This window comes from Giraffa tippelskirchi, chromosome 1 (assembly GCF_054371585.1).
Source record: "Giraffa tippelskirchi isolate mGirTip1 chromosome 1, T2T-mGirTip1v1.2.pri, whole genome shotgun sequence".
NCBI classification, from domain to species: Eukaryota; Metazoa; Chordata; class Mammalia; order Artiodactyla; family Giraffidae; genus Giraffa; species Giraffa tippelskirchi.
The window spans coordinates 103,434,788-103,453,587 of record NC_137275.1 but is presented as its reverse complement, the minus strand read 5'-3'; the positions used below and the strand labels follow the sequence as shown (position 1 = coordinate 103,453,587).

The window sequence follows — 18,800 nt, the reverse complement described above, 5'->3', positions numbered from 1 at the left end:
CCTCTCATTTACCTAGACTTCTAATGAACTATTTGAGAAAGGGTTGAAAATAAACCAGAACAAAACAATAGGTCTCTTTCCCACCCTCCATGATTCATTTGTCTTTAGTCCTGAGGCCTTGTCAATCATTGCTTGCCAGCCAGCCATTGCTGTGTCCTAACCTAGATCTTTCAAGTTTCTCACTGGATTCCAAGGTGGATTCATTGGAGTAAACAGCCCACTTATCTTTCTAAGATATCTTGTTACTAAAAACCCATTAGCATCACTTATTATCCCCTCATTCCAAATTTCTTCAGACTTATAGTCAGATAAAAGGTACTTAGCTCATCTAACAGTCTAAAATATTCGTGTGTAGTCTTAATCACTCAGTCGTGTCCAACTTGTTTGATGGCATGGACTGTAGCCTGCCAGGCTCCTCTGTCTCTGGGATTTCCCAGGCAAGAATACTGGAGTGGGTTTCCATTTCCTTTTCCAGGGGATCTTCCCGACCCAGTGGTCCAACCTGGGTCTCCTGCATTGCAGGCAGATTCTTTACCATTTGAGCTACAAGGAAGACCTTAAATATTGTTAGATAAAGGTCCTTTTGTGAGCAGAGAGGAACTACTATATATCCTTGACAGACTTAACATCTGATGAGGAGGCCAGAATAAATATGAATGAAAAGTGTAGAGGGAGATATTCAGAAGACTTGCCAGGACTCTACCATAGCTCTGTTTGTATCTATACATGTATTTTTTGGTACATAAATGTTGAAATAACAACTGGTGGTCCTTAAGTCTCACCTCAGGCTTGAGTCAGCCCCTTTTATATCCTCCTGTTTTGAGACTCTGAAGCTGGAATCTTCATATTATAAAATAATGGGATGTGTTGAATCCCACAGTATTAACTATTCTCTGGTGGCACAGTGGTTAAAGAATCTGCCTGCCAATGCAGGAGACGTGGGCTTGATCCCTGGGTTGGGAAGATCCCCTGGAGAAGGAAATGGCAACCCACTCCAGTATTCTTGCCTGGAAAAGTCCACAGATAGAGGAGCCTGGTGGACTACAATCCACGGGGTCACAAAAAGTGGGACATGACTGAGCATGCAGTTAAGCACACATACTTTAATTTGTCAAAGTGTATGTTGATTCCTCATTGTACTCTGACCTGTGAGATCATAGTGACGTACTCCACTAATCTAGCACTGATGATACCAGGTAGAAATACAGCATTTTACCCTGTCCCTCATAGGTCATAGTTTAAATTGTTTCTGTTTGGTCTCCTTCCTTGCTACTTTCTTCCTATAAAGGATTTATGATCCTCCTAGGATTATGTGATGAATGATTGCATGTGGTTGGGAGAGATAGAGCCTGTTTGCTAGAAATGGAACCTCTTAGCCCCAGATAGCAGGTATTTGGATCATGGAGTGATCTATTCAGGCATATTCCATCAGTACTCCATGTGATGAAGTGTTATAAATACTATGCATGTGTTCTCAGCCACTTAAGTTGTGTCTGACTTTTTGCAACCCTTTGGACTATAGCCCGACAGGCTTCTCTGTCCATGGGACTCTCCAAGCAAGAATACTGGAGTGGGTTGCCATGTCCTCCTCCAGGGGATCTTCCCAACCCAGGGATGGATCACCCCCCAACCCCCCGCCCTGTCTCTTTTCTCTCCTGCATTGGCAGGTGGGTTCTTTATTACTAGTGCCACCTGGGAAGCATACCAAATACCACAATCTCAGTTCTCTGAAGACCTGTGTGGTTAAATATACACATACAGTTAGGAAAACTAATCCTTTCAATTTCCTAAAAATTTTTAATTTTCTAGGATTATATTGATAGATATATTTTTAAAAAATTTAAAAGTTGAGGGTGATAATTATTAATAAAATATGAGATTATTATTATGAATTCTTTGGTACTAATTTTGGTAATATATTAACTACTTATTTGTCCAAAGAACATTATATCTGAGCCAAATTATTCTTTTGCAGTAGAATCAGATTACCATTTATTCATCCAAAGAGATCATTACTTATCCACTTATCAAAAAGGACTGCATAATTAAAAGAGAAGTTTAGGGAAAGAGACCATGTAATGGTGCAGTTTAAAAACAATTGAGTTTTTTCACTTCTTTGGCGCTATGATAAGAGCTGTTAGACTACTAAGAGTATTCAACTATTTGAAGGCAACTCATTGACCTTAACTTTAATTGTGAATGAAACTTTTCTCAAAATTAGTAGTAGTTCAGTAGACACTTCCTAATTTTAGGTGTGTGGTAGATGGAATGCTCAAAAACAATATTCTAGGTCAGTAAAGGTGATTTAGTACAAGTGTAGTTAATGCCTATGTTAGTTGGGGGAAATTTGTAGGATGGTAAATATGTAGATTTCTTATTTTAATACTGCATTCTTTTTTAAAAATTTAAATAAATTTATTAATTACTGAATTTTCCACATCCTATCTCAAACTTACTTGCCCTGATTGCCCTAAGACTACTCTCCACCAATACTGCATTAATTCTAAAGTTCAGAGTATTAAATCTTAACAGAGATATCTTTCACACCTTCATTGTCTCTCAATTTTACGGTATAAAGTTCAACTTTTACTTTTATGCTAGATTTTATCGTTCTTTTAGGAAAAATATTATTTCTTAAAAATAATGTATTAAATCAGTTTTAGAGGAAAATTGAAATAAAGAAAACTCTGTTGTAATCAGAGTTTGAGATATATAATGAAAGGTACTATATACTCTGTTTAGTTTTCCCAAGCATTTTAAGATTTTAGAAATAAATCATGTATGTTATTATTGCTATAACAAAAAGAACTTAGTGAGGTGGTATTAATAGAATGGCTTCTGTCATTCAGTTTCTCTTCAAGCATCGAAAATCCAATGATTTAATAAAATGAATGGCTAAAATTAGGTTCAGAAATATTGTATATATTATTTTTACAAAATATGCAACTTAGGCTTTAAAACTACTTTATCATTTTTATTTTTATGGAATGTGAAAAACTGCCTATAAAACAACTAGGATGAAATGTGGAGATCGAATTCCATGTGTATATGATTTCTTAATTTTCTTAATTTCTTAATTTTACACTAAAAAGTGTAAAAATCAAAAACTTGAAGAATTTCATCTCTTTAAATTTTTTCATTGAAAATCACTTTTCCCCTTGCTCCTCTTGCAAAGAATCCCTAAATTTCAGATATAATAATAAAAAATGTAAAGTTTTAAATATATTGCATTTTGTAACATGCCTATTACAAAAATTTTTAGCTAATGTAAACAACACATAGAGAAGGTTGTTAATTTTGACTTTGCTGTATTGATTCCACTATGATGCCTGTTACATGAAGTGGGTATGATCAGAGATTAGAGAGCCAGCAACTCTGGGGCAACAAAGAAGAATTCGAGGAATCAAAGTTGGATGTGTCTATCTTGCCAACTGTGTTTTCTTTCAGTTAAAAAATGTCATCTAGTGATTACATACATGGGGTTGAACACATATTGAGTGATACTTGGTTTGTTAGCTGCTTACTTCACCTCCTTAGGTTCTGATCATTTCACCATGTTGGATGGTATTCTTTGAGTCCTTATCAATCTTAGAGGCGCAAGCTGGAGACCCTTCTAGTAACTAGATAATGTAAAGAAGGTGTATTAGTTTGCATGGACTACTGTAACAAATCACACACTGGGTGGCTTAAACAACAGGTATTTATTGTCTCACACTTCTGGAATCTGGAAGTCCAAAATCAAGGTGTGCACTCTGGTTGGGTACTTCTGAGGACTGGGAGAGAAAGATCTGTTCCAGGCCTCTCTCTTCAGCTTGTAGGTGGCTGTTTTCTCCCTCTGTCTCTTCACAACATCTTCCTTCTGTGAGTCTCTGTGTACAGATTGGATTAGAACCCATTCTAATGGCTTCACAACTCAGCCCCAGGCAGTATGCAAGCCATAATGAGGGCTTTTAATTAAACGAAACCATATTTATTGGTGTCAATAGAGATGTGTGAAAAACTCTACACATCATTTCTTTTGCATAATTCAGATAAACCCCCAGTTTGCTAGAGATCAGTATCTCAACTTTTACATCTTTAATGATTTTTATGACTTAAGCCCTTCCTTGGGAATCAAGAATAAATAGGAAGCCTGAGATGGAAATTGTCCTTATTAGTTGCTTGCGTTTTTTTTTTTTTTTTCTTCTCTTCCATCATTCAAGTTACTCATGCATCCTAAAGTATATCTAAAAATTCTTCTTAAAAATCCTAGCTTTGGAATGTAATCAGTGCAGATCCTGGCCGTATGATAATTTTCAGTATTTGGCCACCCTGGACAATTTGAGCAGTTAAATATATATAGAAACAAATTATAATCATTGAATAAAACAGAAAGCCATGAATACATGCCAATATAAATAAACAGATGGATAAAATAATGCAGAATAGGATAGGTACTCTTATGGTTACAAATTATCTCCTGATATAACACCTATTACAAAAATGGAAAAATAGTAAGTTTAGAATGGTCAGTAGCATTTTAATCAACTTATCAAAGGTAAACACTATCAGTAATAGAACAAAGGAAAACATGTGCATCTGATAGGATGGGCATATAATGAGAACACAACACTATTTCTGAAATACTTCAGCCAATGATGCATTAACTTTAAACTAACAGGAACACCCCAAATTAACAGATGTTCTATGAAATAACTGATTTATAGTTCTGTAACTGTCAAGGTATGAAATACAAAGAAAAAATGAGGAACTGTTCCGAATTGAAGGAAAATGCAAAGACACAACTAATAAATGTTACATGTCAAACTCACTGGAATCCCTTGGCCAACTGAAGAAGCTTGAATGAGGACAACTATCCGATCTGCTAATTTCCAGACTTTGTTTTCAGGAAATATAGTCATAATATAATCTGAAAATAATAATGTTTTCCTCTTATCAAATCTTTCATGTCTTATTCACTAGTTGGAACTTTCATTAACTTTTTTCCCTTAAATATTCATGAAATAGAAGATATTCTTGTACCATTTATGACTTTAAAAGACCATCTCTGATGTTTAACTGTGAAAAACATCAGAGTATGTATGCTGTTTGTGGCATACTGAGAATATACTTTTCCATTTCTAGATTAATATTTTTCTATCATAAAAAGAGACCAACTGTTTCTCTGTCTCTATTAAGATTAATGCATGATTTCTCGGCTTTGGGCTATGTGATGTGATTAGGTATATTAACATATTTCCGTATAGTAAATAATTTATACACCCTGGAATAAATTTTCACTTGGCTGCAGGTAATTAATAGTTAAACATCTGCTGAATTAGATTTAATAATATTTACTTTCAATATTTCACCTGTATGTGAGAAACGTATCTATTTTTTTCATTATGCTTTTCATTCAATGTTTTAGTATGCGAGGATGCTAACAAAATAGCATAACATTACATGGTTTTCTATGCATGTTAGAACATGTTAAAAACAACTGACATATCACAGATTAATTTTAAAATCATTATTTTATAATTTTATTTTTAATAATCCTTTTCTTTACATGCCCTAGATTAAGGTTACAGTAAGTACAGTAAAGGGCTGGAAAAGAACGGAAAAGATCAGTTTTCATTTCAATCCCAAAGAAAGGCAATGCCAAAGAGTGCTCAAACTACTGCACAATTGCACTCATCTCACACGCTAGCAAAATAATGCTCAAAATTCTCCAAGGCAGGCTTCAGCAATTCGTGAACCATGAACTTCCAGATGTTCAAGCTGGTTTTAGAAAAGGCAGAGGAACCAGAGATCAAATTGCCAACATCTGCTGGATCATTGAAAAAGCAAGAGAGTTTCAGAAAAACATCTACTTCTGCTTTATTGACTATGCCAAAGCCTTTGACTGTGTGGATCAGAATCAACTGTGGAAAATTCTGAAAGAGATGGGAATACCAGACCACCTAACCTGCCTCTTGAGAAACCTGTATGCAGGTCAGGATGCAACAGTTAGAACTGGACATGGAACAACAGACTGGTTCCAAATAGGAAAAGGAGGACGTCAAGGCTGTATATTGTCACTCTGCTTATTTAACTCATATGCAGAGTACATCATGAGAAACGCTGCACTGGAGGAAGCACAAGCTGGAATCAAGATTGCTGGGAGAAATATCCATAAGCTCAGATATTTAGATGACACCACCCTTATGGCAGAATGTGAAGAGAACCTAAAAAGCCTCTTGAGGAAAGTGAGAGAGGAGAGTGAAAAAGTTGGCTTAAAGCTCAACATTCAGAAAACTACGATCATAGCATCTGGTCCCATCACTTAATGGGAAATAGATGGGGAAACGGTGGAAACAGGGTCATACTTTATTTTTCTGGGCTCCAAAATCACTGCAGATGGTGACTGCAGCCGTGAAATTAAAAGACACTTACTCCTTGGAAGGAAAGTTATGATCAACCTAGATAGCATATTGAAAAGCAGAGACATTACTTTGCCAACAAAGGTCCGTCTAGTCAAGGCTATGGTTTTTCCAGTAGTCACGTATGGATGTGAGAGTTGGACTGTGAAGAAAGCTGAGCGCCGAAGAATTGATGCTTTTGAACTGTGGTGTTGGAGGAGACTCTTGAGAGTCCCTTGGACTGCAAGAAGATCCAACTAGTCCATCCTAAAGGAGATCAGTCCTGGGTGTTCATTGGAAGGACTGATGTTGAAGCTGAAACTCCAATAATTTGGCCACCTGATGCGAAGAGTTGACTCATTGGAAGAGACCCTGATGCTGGGAAGGATTGAGGGCAGGAGGAGAAGTGGACGACAGAGGATGAGATGGCTGGATGGAATCACTGACTCGATGGATATGAGTTTGAGTGGACTCCGGGGGTTGGTGATGGACAGGGAGGTCTGGCGTGCTGCGATTCATGGGGTCGCAAAGAGTCTGACATGACAGAGCGACTGAACTCAACTGAACTGAAAGGGCTGTATGACTTTGAAGCTGAATAGTCCCTGTCACAATGACTCAACACTACCCTTGTAGCACTAGCTCATCGCTGAGGCTTACCTGGGTGCCTTCGGCCGGGTGAGTCCCCCCAACCCCTCCTGTTTCCAGGCAAACTTCTGAGACACCTCCGCACAGGGTCTGGGCTCTCCAGTCTCTGATCACAAAGGTGTCTGACTTCACTGAACATTCGAGACAGTTCCTCTACCTCAAACGTGTTGCACAGGATGTGGGAAAGAGACACATCAGAAGTGCCGGCACGTGATGTGTGACCCCACCAGCCCTTTCTTAGAAATCATTCAGCTTCATAAAGTACAAGCTCTCACAGCCCAACACTACCAGCTGGTCCAATTAGGCACTGCCTGGGAACACCCCGTGTTCAGCTCCAGGGAAGGCACATAGAGCTAATGATCCAGGCCCAGAAATAAGATCTTTTCCTGCAGTTCTCCTGAGGTCCTCACCCGCATCTCTATCCAAGTGGCTTCCCCACTAGCTTTTCCTCCCAAAGCTGCAGTTAGAGACCATTAGAAAAGAATGGTGCTCAAAAATAATTTCAGGCAATAGAACCGTCCAGAGTACTTTACGGAATCATGCACTGGTTTCAAAGCAGGTGCCATTAAGGATTTCTCTCCTCTTTTGTGCACTTAAACCACAGATTAAGAATGAAAACTCTTCAGTCCAAAAGGACCTGGAATAGCAATTACTTTTTGTCACCTGACCATTATCGATGAAATACCACCATAACTCTTTCTCTGTAAGACTAGTTCTTAAAGATTTACTCCATCTCCAAACCTCAGGCTCTGAACAACCACAGTACACAAAACAAAGGTGTGCTCTGCTTTGGAATGAATGACATCTAAAAGGCCACCACTGCTCATGAAATTAGCTGAATTAAACCGTAGTAGGAAACCAGTTGTTGTTTTTCTTCCAGGTAAAACTGCTCCTTTTCTTATGTTCCTGTGACACCCGGAGTAGTTTTCCTTTGAAAGAGAACGTAAAAGCTACACAAGCAGCACTGTGTACAATAGCCAGGACATGGAAGCAACCTAGATGTCCATCAGCAGACGAATAGATAAGGAAGCTGTGCTACATATACACAATGGAATATTACTTAGCCATTAAAAAGAATACCTTTGAATCAGTTCTATTGAGATGGATGAAACTGGAGCCCATTATACAGAGTGAAGTGAGCCACGAAGAAAAACACCAACACAGTATACTAATGCATATATATGGAATTTGGAAGATGGTAACGATAACCCTATATGCAAGACAGAATAAGAGACACAGATGCATAGAACAGTCTTATGGACTCTGAGGGAGAAGGTGAGAGTGGGACGTTCTGAGAGAATAGCATTGAAACATGTATATTATCATATGTGAAACAGAACACCATTCCAGGTTCAATGCATGAGACAAATGCTCAGGGCTGGGGCAATGGGATGACCCAGAGGGATGGGATGGGGAGGGAGGTGGGAGGGGGGTTCAGGATGGGGAACACATGTAAACCCATGGCTGATTCATGTCAATGTATGGCAAAAACCACTACAATATTGTAAAGTAATTAGCCCCCAACTAAAATAAATAAATTTATTAAAAAAAAAAAAGCTATACAAGTTGCAGCATCAGTCACGAATATTGCTGCAATATGCATACTGCCGTAAGAGAGGTCATTTTCAGTAAGTTCATATCCCAAAAGTTTACGTACATCTGTGCCTTTCATAGATGAGGTTAACTTGGGTAAAAGCAATACTTTATCACTTTCTACAAAATGGCCCTAAAACAGACCGAGAAAAAAACTAAGAAACGAGGTGTTTGCACCTTCTCAGACACCGGATCCTCCAGGGAAGAGGCCTTACCACACGCCCAAGGTCTCAGAGTGGTCAGACCCCCTGTGCTAGCGCCCCAGGCATCCAGAGAGCTTGAGGACCCTCAGAGGAGCCTAGTGGGGCCCCTCGGCTCTCAGATCCCATCAGGTCAGTTAGTCAGTCTCCTAGTCACTTTTACTGCCACGGGTCCCTGGCTCACACGGTTCTGATTTGGGCATCGCCACGTGGTATCCAGATGGATGTGGAAATGGTGCCCCGCCCCAAGCTGCTGCCCCAGGACCTTACCCTGGCTATCCCTAAACTGAAGGCAGGAGGAGTCCAAACCTAAAACTCTACTGTCCCGCTTTAATACCAGAGCATTAATCTCGATCCCCCCGCAAAATACCCATCTGTGCACCGAATTCAATCCATCCTCCCACCCCTCTCACCAAATCCGCAGCATCTGCACTCTGACCCTCAAGCTGGGCTGGCCACCTCCTGCTCTGCCCACTGCATCAAGAGGAGGCCCTGCAGGCCTGCAAACTGAGCGGCCAGGGCTCCGTGCACTCTCCCCGGGACCTACACACTCAGGCCACCCCAGACACACACCCCCGAGACTGCTACACCACATCCTCTGCTGCCGGCGCACAGGCCTGGCTCTCTGCCCCTCCCTCCACGCCAGGTGTGCGGACTGACCTTACCTCCCGCCCCTCAGCCTTCACCTCCTGGAGTCAGGGACCGGGTCCAGCCAGGGTCTGATACAGAACAGGAACTGCATTCACAGAAGTCCACTCTGCCTGTAAATAAAAAGGAGGGAAAAAAATCCCATTAGGGTACACTTAACAGGGAAAAAAAAACCACCGACAAACTGCCTAAATTTCCCTTTTCCTTCATTTCTTCCTCTGGCTGCCCCCCAGTCAGCTTGCTGGACCTTGGGGATGGCTTCCTGACCCCCACTGCTCACGTTCAGAATGACTTCTTCTACCTGGACAAGGCCAGCTTTCCCTTCCTGTGGGAGAGCTGATAGATTTCCTGTATGCCAACCATTGATTTTTATGAACATGAGTAAGAAAGATGAGAGGAAATTACTCTCTTAGCTGCTGAATAAGGTACAGTTCTGGGCACATTTCACAAATACTTCTTACTATTTGATACTTTACGTTAGACGAGCTGCTGACACTAGTCCCGAGACACACGAGAGGAGCCTTGGAACACCGCTGACACACTGGTCAGCGTAAGGGATGCGGTCACTCCAGACCTTGACCCAGAGCAGTTCTCCCCAGTACAGTGGAACCTGGGACCCAAGATGCCCCTGGGCTGAGGAGGTCTGTCCCAGCTGAAGGGCTGGGCAATCTGACAGTGGTTCCTAGAGGAGGCAAATTCACCTGAAGTAATATTCTGGAATACAAACTGGCACAGCCACTATGCAGAGCAGTATGGAGATTCCTTAAAAAAACAGTTATCATATGATCCAGTAATCCCCCTCCTGGGCATACATCTGGAGAAAACTCTAATTTGAAAAGCTACATGCATCCCAGTGTCCATAGCAGCATACAATAGACGTGAGTTTTACATCTAAGACAACCTAAATGTCCAATGGCAGAAGGATGGATAAAGAAGATGTGATATGTACATATGTACAATGGAATATTGCTCAGCCATAAAAAAAATGAAATAATGCCATTTGGAGCAACATGGATGGACTCAGAGATATTATCATACCAAAAGAAGTAATAGAGAAAGAGAAATACCATATGATATCACTTAAACATAGAATCCTTAAAAGTAATACAGATGAATCTACATAGAAAACAGAAACAGACTCACAGACATAGAAAACAAACATATGGTATCAAAGGGGAAAGGTGCGGGGGATAAATTAGGAGTCTGGGATTAACAGATAGATCCCACTGTAAATAAAACCGATAAACAACACCGGCAACAAATAAACAACAACAGCAATGACATCATGCCACTTGCAGCAACATAGAGAGACCCAGAGAACATTACGCTTAGTGAAACCAGTCAGATAGAGAAAGACAGACACTGTATGATATCACTTTTACTGTATAGCACAGGGAACTCTATTGAATATCTTGCAGCAACCTATAACGGATCACCCTGCTTTATACTTGAAACTAATACAACATTGTAAATCAACTACATGTCAATATAAGTAAATACGTTTTTTAAACATTTACTTACCACTGCACAGTGACAAAGCAGTTTGCACAAGTGTTTTTCTAATGTAACATAAAATTTCCCGAGGGTTTACACGATGACTATTGGGGTGGGCAGAATTAAGACAACTTCTAAGTCACACTTGGTACAGGTCTACAACATGGCTTCAAGAGCAAGTATTTTTTTACAACAGCAGGAAAAGTGATAGAAGTTATAAACATATTCCAACAAGCAGAGTGCTGGCCATCCTGTGTCTTGCCCTGAGCGCACACAGTTAGGTAAAGGTGAAAGGAAGAAAGAAAAGGGAACCACCATGTCACTCTTAGCTGAAGTGGAGCTGTCGGAGCTGCTGCGACACGGCCCACCTGCAGCTCCAATAGATCCACTTGAAGGGCATCCACTCATCAGCCTAGTTTAGGCCCAGGCTGTGAGGCCCAAGGAGTCCCTTTGGGGCGAGTCTTTGGCAAACAGGAAAGAGCAGCAGGCAGGCTGCGGAAAGGCACCCTGCGAAGACTGCATCTGCAACGCTGTGTCTGTCCCTCCGGAGAGCATTTAAAACACTGACTAGACAACGCAGGTGAAGGCTCCGCTCTGAACTTGAGAAGTTTGGCTACTTCAACATGTTACTCAATATCTGTTTTCCCTAATGAAAGTACTGTCTTCTGATGTCCTGAAAAACAAGCCACCACTACAGCGAGCTTCCCAGGTGGTGCTAGTGGCAAAGAACCCGCCTGCCAATGCAGGAGACTTCAGAGATGCGGGTTCAATCCCTGGGTCAGGAAGATCCCCTGGAGAAGGAAAGGGCAACCCCCTCCAGTATTCTTGCCTGGGAAATGCCAAGGACAGGGAAGCCTGGCGGGCTACAGTCCGTAGGTCACAAAGAGTCAGACAGGACTGAAGCAACACACACACACGCACGCGTATCATGTTAGAATGAACTAGTGCTCTGGAGAAAAGATCAAGCCGGGCGAGAAACAGTGCTGCGGCTGGGGCATACTGTCAACGGTGATGAGAGCAGGCAGCTCTCTATGAAGTAGGCAGCCAGCACAGACAACAAAAGAACATGCAGGTGACAGGAATGGGAAGCTGGGGCCCTGAGGGAGGGGCCTGCAGACCCAGGAGCTGCAGGAAGCCAGCGGCGGGGTGGAGCGGATAGGGAGCAGGGATGGCAGCGGCCGGAGGTGAGGGCAGGGATGTGTCCACCGCGGGCCCATCCAGCGCCCTGGAGACCGTCACACAGAACACCTGCATCTTTGCTGTATTCTGAGCTGAGCTGCACAAACGTAGCTGTAATTCGTCCTGGCGTTTGGAGTGGGGAAGGGCCTTTCTGCAGAGAAGTGACTAGCTGATGTGCATGTTCCAGGGTCACCTGCCAGGTGCGCTGGGAGGGCAGAACGGGGCGCTCTGGAGGCCTGGGCACTGACCGCAGGAGCGATGACCACGAAAGGCCGAGGCTGCAGCGGTAACTGGGCATGAAATCGTCAATTTGGGGATGCATTCGTAAGTTAGAGACCATGGAATCACTGACAACTGGATACTGGAAAGGCTGTGAGATATATAAGGGAACAGACAACTAATGAGGTGGAGAGAGAGAAAAAAGAGGGGAGAGAGGACACAGCTAGTACCCACCATTTTAAACCTACAGCAAATTACCTAATATATTTTGGGAAAAAAGACATTTTCAGTGCCTCATAGCAGCCAGAAAACATGTTAAGGACTTCACCTGAGCAAACATTGTCTAGAAAGCTCAACGCTGAGGTGGGAGCCGTCCTCACTGTACAGACCAGACGGGGCACACAGGTGAGTCGCCCACTTCGCAGCTGACGCTCGGCCCGGGCTGAACGCAGGCCACCTCCTGCCCGGGCGCCACCGGCAGTCTTTTTCACCGCAGTGCTCCAGCTTCCTCTAGGTCCCTTATCAAATCCGTGTGCTATAGCCACGCGCACACACGCACCCGCGCACCCCCGCGCTCCGGCGCGCAGCTCCCCAGCGCCATCTAGCGGCCGCACCGAACCTCACCGGGCAGTGGAACCGGCGCAGGTGTTCCGGGTCAGAGCCCACAGCGATCACAGGTGAAGTAAGGGGAAGATGCTGTTACGAATATTCGGGAGGGATAGGGACCCCAGAAGTGACTGAAGATCAAATGGAGGATTTTGCCATGCCCAAGCCATTGCCTGTATGTTTTACGTTTAATCAGTAACTTCAGGGCTTTCTCCTCCCACGTTCATTCCTTCATTCTTCAACTTGTTACAGGTTCATTTATACCGGGTATACACCATAAACTCTGCACCTCTGACCACTCAGCACTCGGCCAAATTTGGCAACATTTGTGATAAAGCCGTTTCTTGTTGTTTAGTCGCTCAGTCATGTCCAACTCTTTGCTACCCCATGGACTGTAGCCCGCCAGGCTCCTCTGTCCTTAGGCTTTCCCAGGCAAGAAGACTGGAGTGGGTTGCCACTTCCTTCTCCGGGGGCATTTTCTCGACCCAGGCATCAACCCCACCTCTCCTGCATTGCCAGGAAGATTCTGTACCGCTGAGCCACCTGAGAAGCCTGAGACAGACTTGGGGAGGGGGGCAAACATTCCTGTAATATGGTCATTCATCCAGTGCAATAAACTCAGGGGTGGAGCTGCAGTGTCAAAGAAACAATCAGCTGCCCTGAGGGCCGGAGGAAGGCTCGCAAAGAGTTGCTGATTCTACCGTTTCCATCTGCCGCCCTTTAAACCGAGGCACAGCACTGGATTTAATTTTTTTTTTTTTATTGGGGTATTAGGACAATAATAGTTGCATAAATTGAGAAGTCTTCTTTCACCCTCTGCTTTCTACACAATACTGTGTAGAGATGATTTTACTTCTACATTAAAATGTGTCATAGATGTTATGAAGTGACTCCACTTGGGTCTAGAGATTAAAGAGGGTGGATTACTTGCGAATCTGGTTTGGTTTTGTTTTTCGTTAATATAAGGAAATTTAGATTGAGTTGGAAATTCTCCTTGTCCTATTTTTGTAATATGTGGCTGTCAACAAATTTATACTTTTCAACTAAATTTTCAACTATAGTGGTGTATCTTTATCTTTTTCTCCAGATATATGCCCAGGAGTGGGATCGCAGGGTCATATGGTAGTTGTATGTTTAGTTTTCTGAGGAGCTTCCATGCTGTTCTCCGTAGACGCTGCACCATTCCTATTCCCATCAGGAGTGCAGAAGGGAACTGAGCCTCAGCTCTGCTCTCCTGTCTGTGACACAGCCACAGGCGGTCCCTAGGGATGCAGCAGCCAGGTGACAGGAATGACCTACAGGTGCTGAGTATTTCAGGCTTTATGATGATGGCATAATTCAAAAAGACACGCGCACCCCAGTGTTCACAATAGCCAGGATGTGGAAGCAACCTAGGTGTCCATAGACAGAGGAGTGGATAAAGATGTGGAATGTGTCTGTGGTATGCGTATGGAACATTGCTCAGCCATAAACAGCAATGACATCATGCCACTTGCAGCAACATAGAGAGACCCAGAGAACATTACGCTTAGTGAAACCAGTCAGATAGAGAAAGACAGACACTGTATGATATCACTTATATGTACAATCTGAAATATGACACAAATGAACTTATCTACAAACCAGAAATAGACTCACACACGGAGAACAGACTCACACGCATGGAGAACAGACTCACACGCACAGAGAACAGGGGGGGATAAATTAGCAGGATGGGATTAACATAAACACATCACTATATATAAAATAGGTAAACAACAAGGACCTACTGTATAGCACAGGGAAATTTAGTCAATATTTTGTAATAACCTAAGAGATAGATTATGAGAAAGAACATATAAACATATATATATATATATATATATATATATATATCTGAATCACCTGAAACTAACACAACATTGTAAATAAATTATATTTCAACTAAAAATATATATAGTGGTATAAATGTGTTCATAATATTCTTTTTTCCTTCAATATCTGTAGTATTTGTGTATGCGACTTTTTTTTTCTGTTTTATATGTATATGCTACTCTTACATTGCCAATATTTTTGCATTTTCTTTTTTCTTTTCAGTCTAATTAGAATTTTATTAACATTCAGAAATTAGGTTTTGATTTCATTGACAGTTTAAGTATTTATTTTCTATTTCATTGAAATATGATCTTATTCTCATTTCCTCCCTTTTTTAAAATTTAAAATATATGAATATATGTTTCATACATGTGTAATACAGTTACATTAATCCATCACAGTCTGCACTCCACCCTGTCATTTCCTCCCTTCTTATACTGGATTTAATGTATTCTTCTCTTTCTAGTTTTGAGGTGGAAGATTAGGTCATTGACTGCCTGTTTCTCTTCTAATATAAATATTTAAAGCTAAAATGGATGTTCAATCACTGTCTCAGCTGCATGTCACATATTGTGACGTGTTACATTTTCAGGTTCACTAAATAAAGTATCTGGGATTGCCCAGATCCATCTTTATTATTAGTTCGCAGTTGATTTTGCTGCAGTGGGAGAGTAAACTCACCCGAGAGACAAGTCATGAACCGTGCCGCAGGAAACGTGTCACCCTCATGCTGTTCTGACTATGCAAAGTCCTCGCTGTCAGAAGGATGCCCACTGCCACCGAGAAGGAGGGCGATGTGAGGGATTAGCTACATGACTGTGAGGTGGACAGGCCACAATCCACAGGGCAGGCCAGCCGAGACGCAGGCCAACTGGAGGCTCAGAGGGGGTAGGAGCCCAGTGTCAAGGACCAGCTGCTGGCAGAACTCTTGAGGGAAAGTCTTCAGCTGACTGAAGGAGCCTCACCCACACTGTGAAGGGCAATTCGCTTGACTTGAAGTCCACTGATTTAAACGTAAATCATCTAAAAACATAAATCATCTAAAAACACCTTCACAGAAACATCTAGAACAATGTTAATGGCCCAGCAAAAGTGAATAAAGTTAACTATCAGAAGTGACTTCTGAACACCCATCCCAAAGCAACTTCTCTCTTGTCTGACTGTCTTGTGTCCCTAGGCCTGTAAGGCCATTCTCATCTCTTACCTGAATTTTTAGAACCCTCTTGAACTACTGTTTAGGATCTTATGATGTGAAAAATGATGACCAGAGCCTTCCAAAGCATTAGCTCGCATTTTCACTCGCATTATGTCTGGGATGTTTATGGATGTGGATCCTCTTGAAAACAGAGATTGTGTGTTGTTTTTCTCCAGCTCCTACCATCTTGTCTGAGAAAAAGTAGAAATAAAAACCCACTGACTCCACTGCTGCCTTTCCTTCAAAACGATGTGCTGAGCTCATGTGGGCAGGAGAACAAAGTCTTCACAAGCTCATGTGTTCACAACGGCTTTATCATTGCTTTTGCCTGCCTCCTGACAGCACACCAGGACAGTCTGTTACAGAAATTAGAAACAGTTGATGGCAAAAGATGAGGGAATTGACTGGAATACCAGCTCCATGAGGAGGCGATCTTATAAGTCTTATATATACTCCAAGACCAGCCACAACTCCAGACATTAGACAAACTGCCTTGACCTGAGCAAACATTCTCTGTGTTGCCAATTAACACCTTGTGGCTGATGCCTTTTTTGCTAAAAAAGAAACACAGGAAATATACTGCCAGATTATAGCAAATAAAATGAAAATTATGACAATTTTGTTTTGTACTGTAACAAAGCTTATTGTGCCTTATTGAATTATCTTAGTGAATCATCTCATAACTAAACTGTTGCATATTTTAACATATAACTGAATATATACTGTACATTTTAACAAGAAATGGTACATTTAAAAAATCTTTCAGATGTCTTTATAACCCTAGAAAACATAAATTGTGCATATTTTTTGTTTTTAAACATCTACTCTATATGAGTGAAATGAAAACTAAAGGAAAACCATCAGTTTCACGCCTTTATACCTGTATTTCAAGGGCTAAAATCTAGCATGCTTGTTTTTCTTTTTCAGGTGACTATTTGAAGAAAGTTCCAAGACTGCTTACTTAACTCATTTACACAAGCTTTTTGGCAACAGTATAACCGGAACTCTTTACTAAAAGACACTGCTATAATGATAAAATGCATATTTTCTTTAAGGACTAATATTTCATTAATTCCACACAAAACTATTATACTCCCTACTGAAATGCTTTCAGTTTCAACTTTTATTTATTGTAAGCTTTTCAGATTTTAACTTTCATTTATAGGCTCAGAAGAGGGGTTGTGTTGGGATTAAAGAAGGATCATGGTTCTGTGATTGTGTAACTAGAATATCCATACAGATGACGTCTGGCGTGGAGGTATGACCACATCACTCATTTTCAAACCCTCAAGTCCATCCTTTCATGTAACCCATGTACACACGTGTGAATCCAAACCAAACTAGCTATTATGTGAAGGGGCAAGGAGAAGGGAATCCTGCTAGAAGACTTTCTGCAATTATCCCATTTTCCCCGCAAACTTGGGAAGTGGTGTAATGCAAGTACTTGCTTTCCCTGCACAGGACCTGGCTGGGGACTTGAAGGAGAAGCTTTCCAATCACTTCAAGGACGTCATGGTCGGCCTCATGTACCCCCCACCCTCATATGATGCCCACGAGCTGTGGCACGCCATGAAGGTAGAGCGGGTCACCCAGTGATATACTGCCACGTGTGATCGGCGGCGGAGGGGGACATGTCAGCAAAGAAGAAATGAGAGAAATGCTTGGGGTGAGGGGGTTGTCATGAAAGGGGGGCCTCCGTAGCCCAGCGGCAGGGTCACTTGACTCTTCTTTTGAGCAAACTCAGATCCACGACCCGGCCCTGTGCAGAGCTGCCAAGACGAAAGAGGAAATGAGCTGCTTTGGGGGCTGTTTGCATTTGTCTCTGTCCCAGTATGGCTTTCGGCTTCCCTGATGGCTCAGTGGTAAAGAATTCACCTGCCAATGAGGCAGGCGCATGTTCGATTTCTGGATCAGGAAGAACTCCTGGAGGAGGGCATGGCAATCCACTCCAGTATTCTTGCCTGGAGAATCCCATAGACAGAGGAGCCTGGCGGGCTACAGTACCTGGGGTCACAAAAAGTAGGACACAACTCGGTGACTAAACAGCAGCATCAGCCCCTTTGTCTTCCTCTGTTAAGTGGAAATGTTAGCATTCTTGTGAATCTCTGTAAACTATTGTATCAATTGGGCTCATAAAGGAATGAGTCAGTAATGCTGAGGCAGAGACAAAACATAGATGACATCTATATTTTTGCAACCCTAAATTAGTCCTTTACCAAAACTACTGCTCAAATGTAGCAAAATCTTGCTTCTAAAGGATCAGAACAATTCTTTCTTACAGGCAAGTCATGAAAGAAACTGACTACAGATTTGTCAGAGGTTTGTTGGCTAGGGAAGGGGGACAGATGACTTTCCAGATCTTTCCAAATGCTGAATGAAACACCAGCAGAGACGCTGCAATCACTCCAGGGGGATGCCTGCCAATGACCTGATTTCCCCCATCTGGAAACAACACGAAAAGGGAAAGGAAGACAATTAGGGAACCTGGCTCATGGCCATCGTATTCACAAATCAGCACTGTGGTTTGTTTTAGTCGCTAACTCATGTCCGATTCTTTGTGACCCCATGGACTGTAGCCTCCAAGCTCCTCTGCCCATGTGATTTCCCAGGCAAGAATACTGGAATGGGTTGCTATTTTCTTCTCCAAGGGATCCTCCCCGCCCAGGGATCAAGCCAGCGTGTCTTCCTTGGCAGGCAGTTTCTTTACCGCTAAGCCACCAGGGCGGAGAAGGCAATGGCACCCCACTCCAGTACTCTTGCCTGGAAAATCTCATGGACGGAGGAGCC

The 18,800-nt window shown here is 42.2% G+C and overlaps 2 long non-coding RNA genes across 3 annotated transcripts; one reads left to right on the top strand and one right to left on the bottom strand.

The window, feature by feature from the left end:
* Positions 1-3,682: 3,682 nt before the first annotated feature.
* Positions 3,683-11,801, bottom strand: LOC145505724 (uncharacterized). Of its 2 annotated transcripts, XR_014053237.1 has the most exons (4): positions 10,988-11,801; positions 9,484-9,579; positions 4,812-4,909; positions 3,683-3,869 (listed from the first exon to the last, which is right to left on the bottom strand). It is a non-coding gene; the product is annotated as an uncharacterized LOC145505724 (long non-coding RNA). The 2 variants fall into 2 exon arrangements; XR_014053243.1 differs by lacking the exon at positions 4,812-4,909 and having other exon boundaries at positions 10,988-11,778.
* Positions 11,802-12,043: 242 nt separating this feature from the next.
* Positions 12,044-16,630, top strand: LOC145505691 (uncharacterized). Its single transcript, XR_014053212.1, has 2 exons — positions 12,044-13,035; positions 15,285-16,630. It is a non-coding gene; the product is annotated as an uncharacterized LOC145505691 (long non-coding RNA).
* Positions 16,631-18,800: the final 2,170 nt, after the last annotated feature.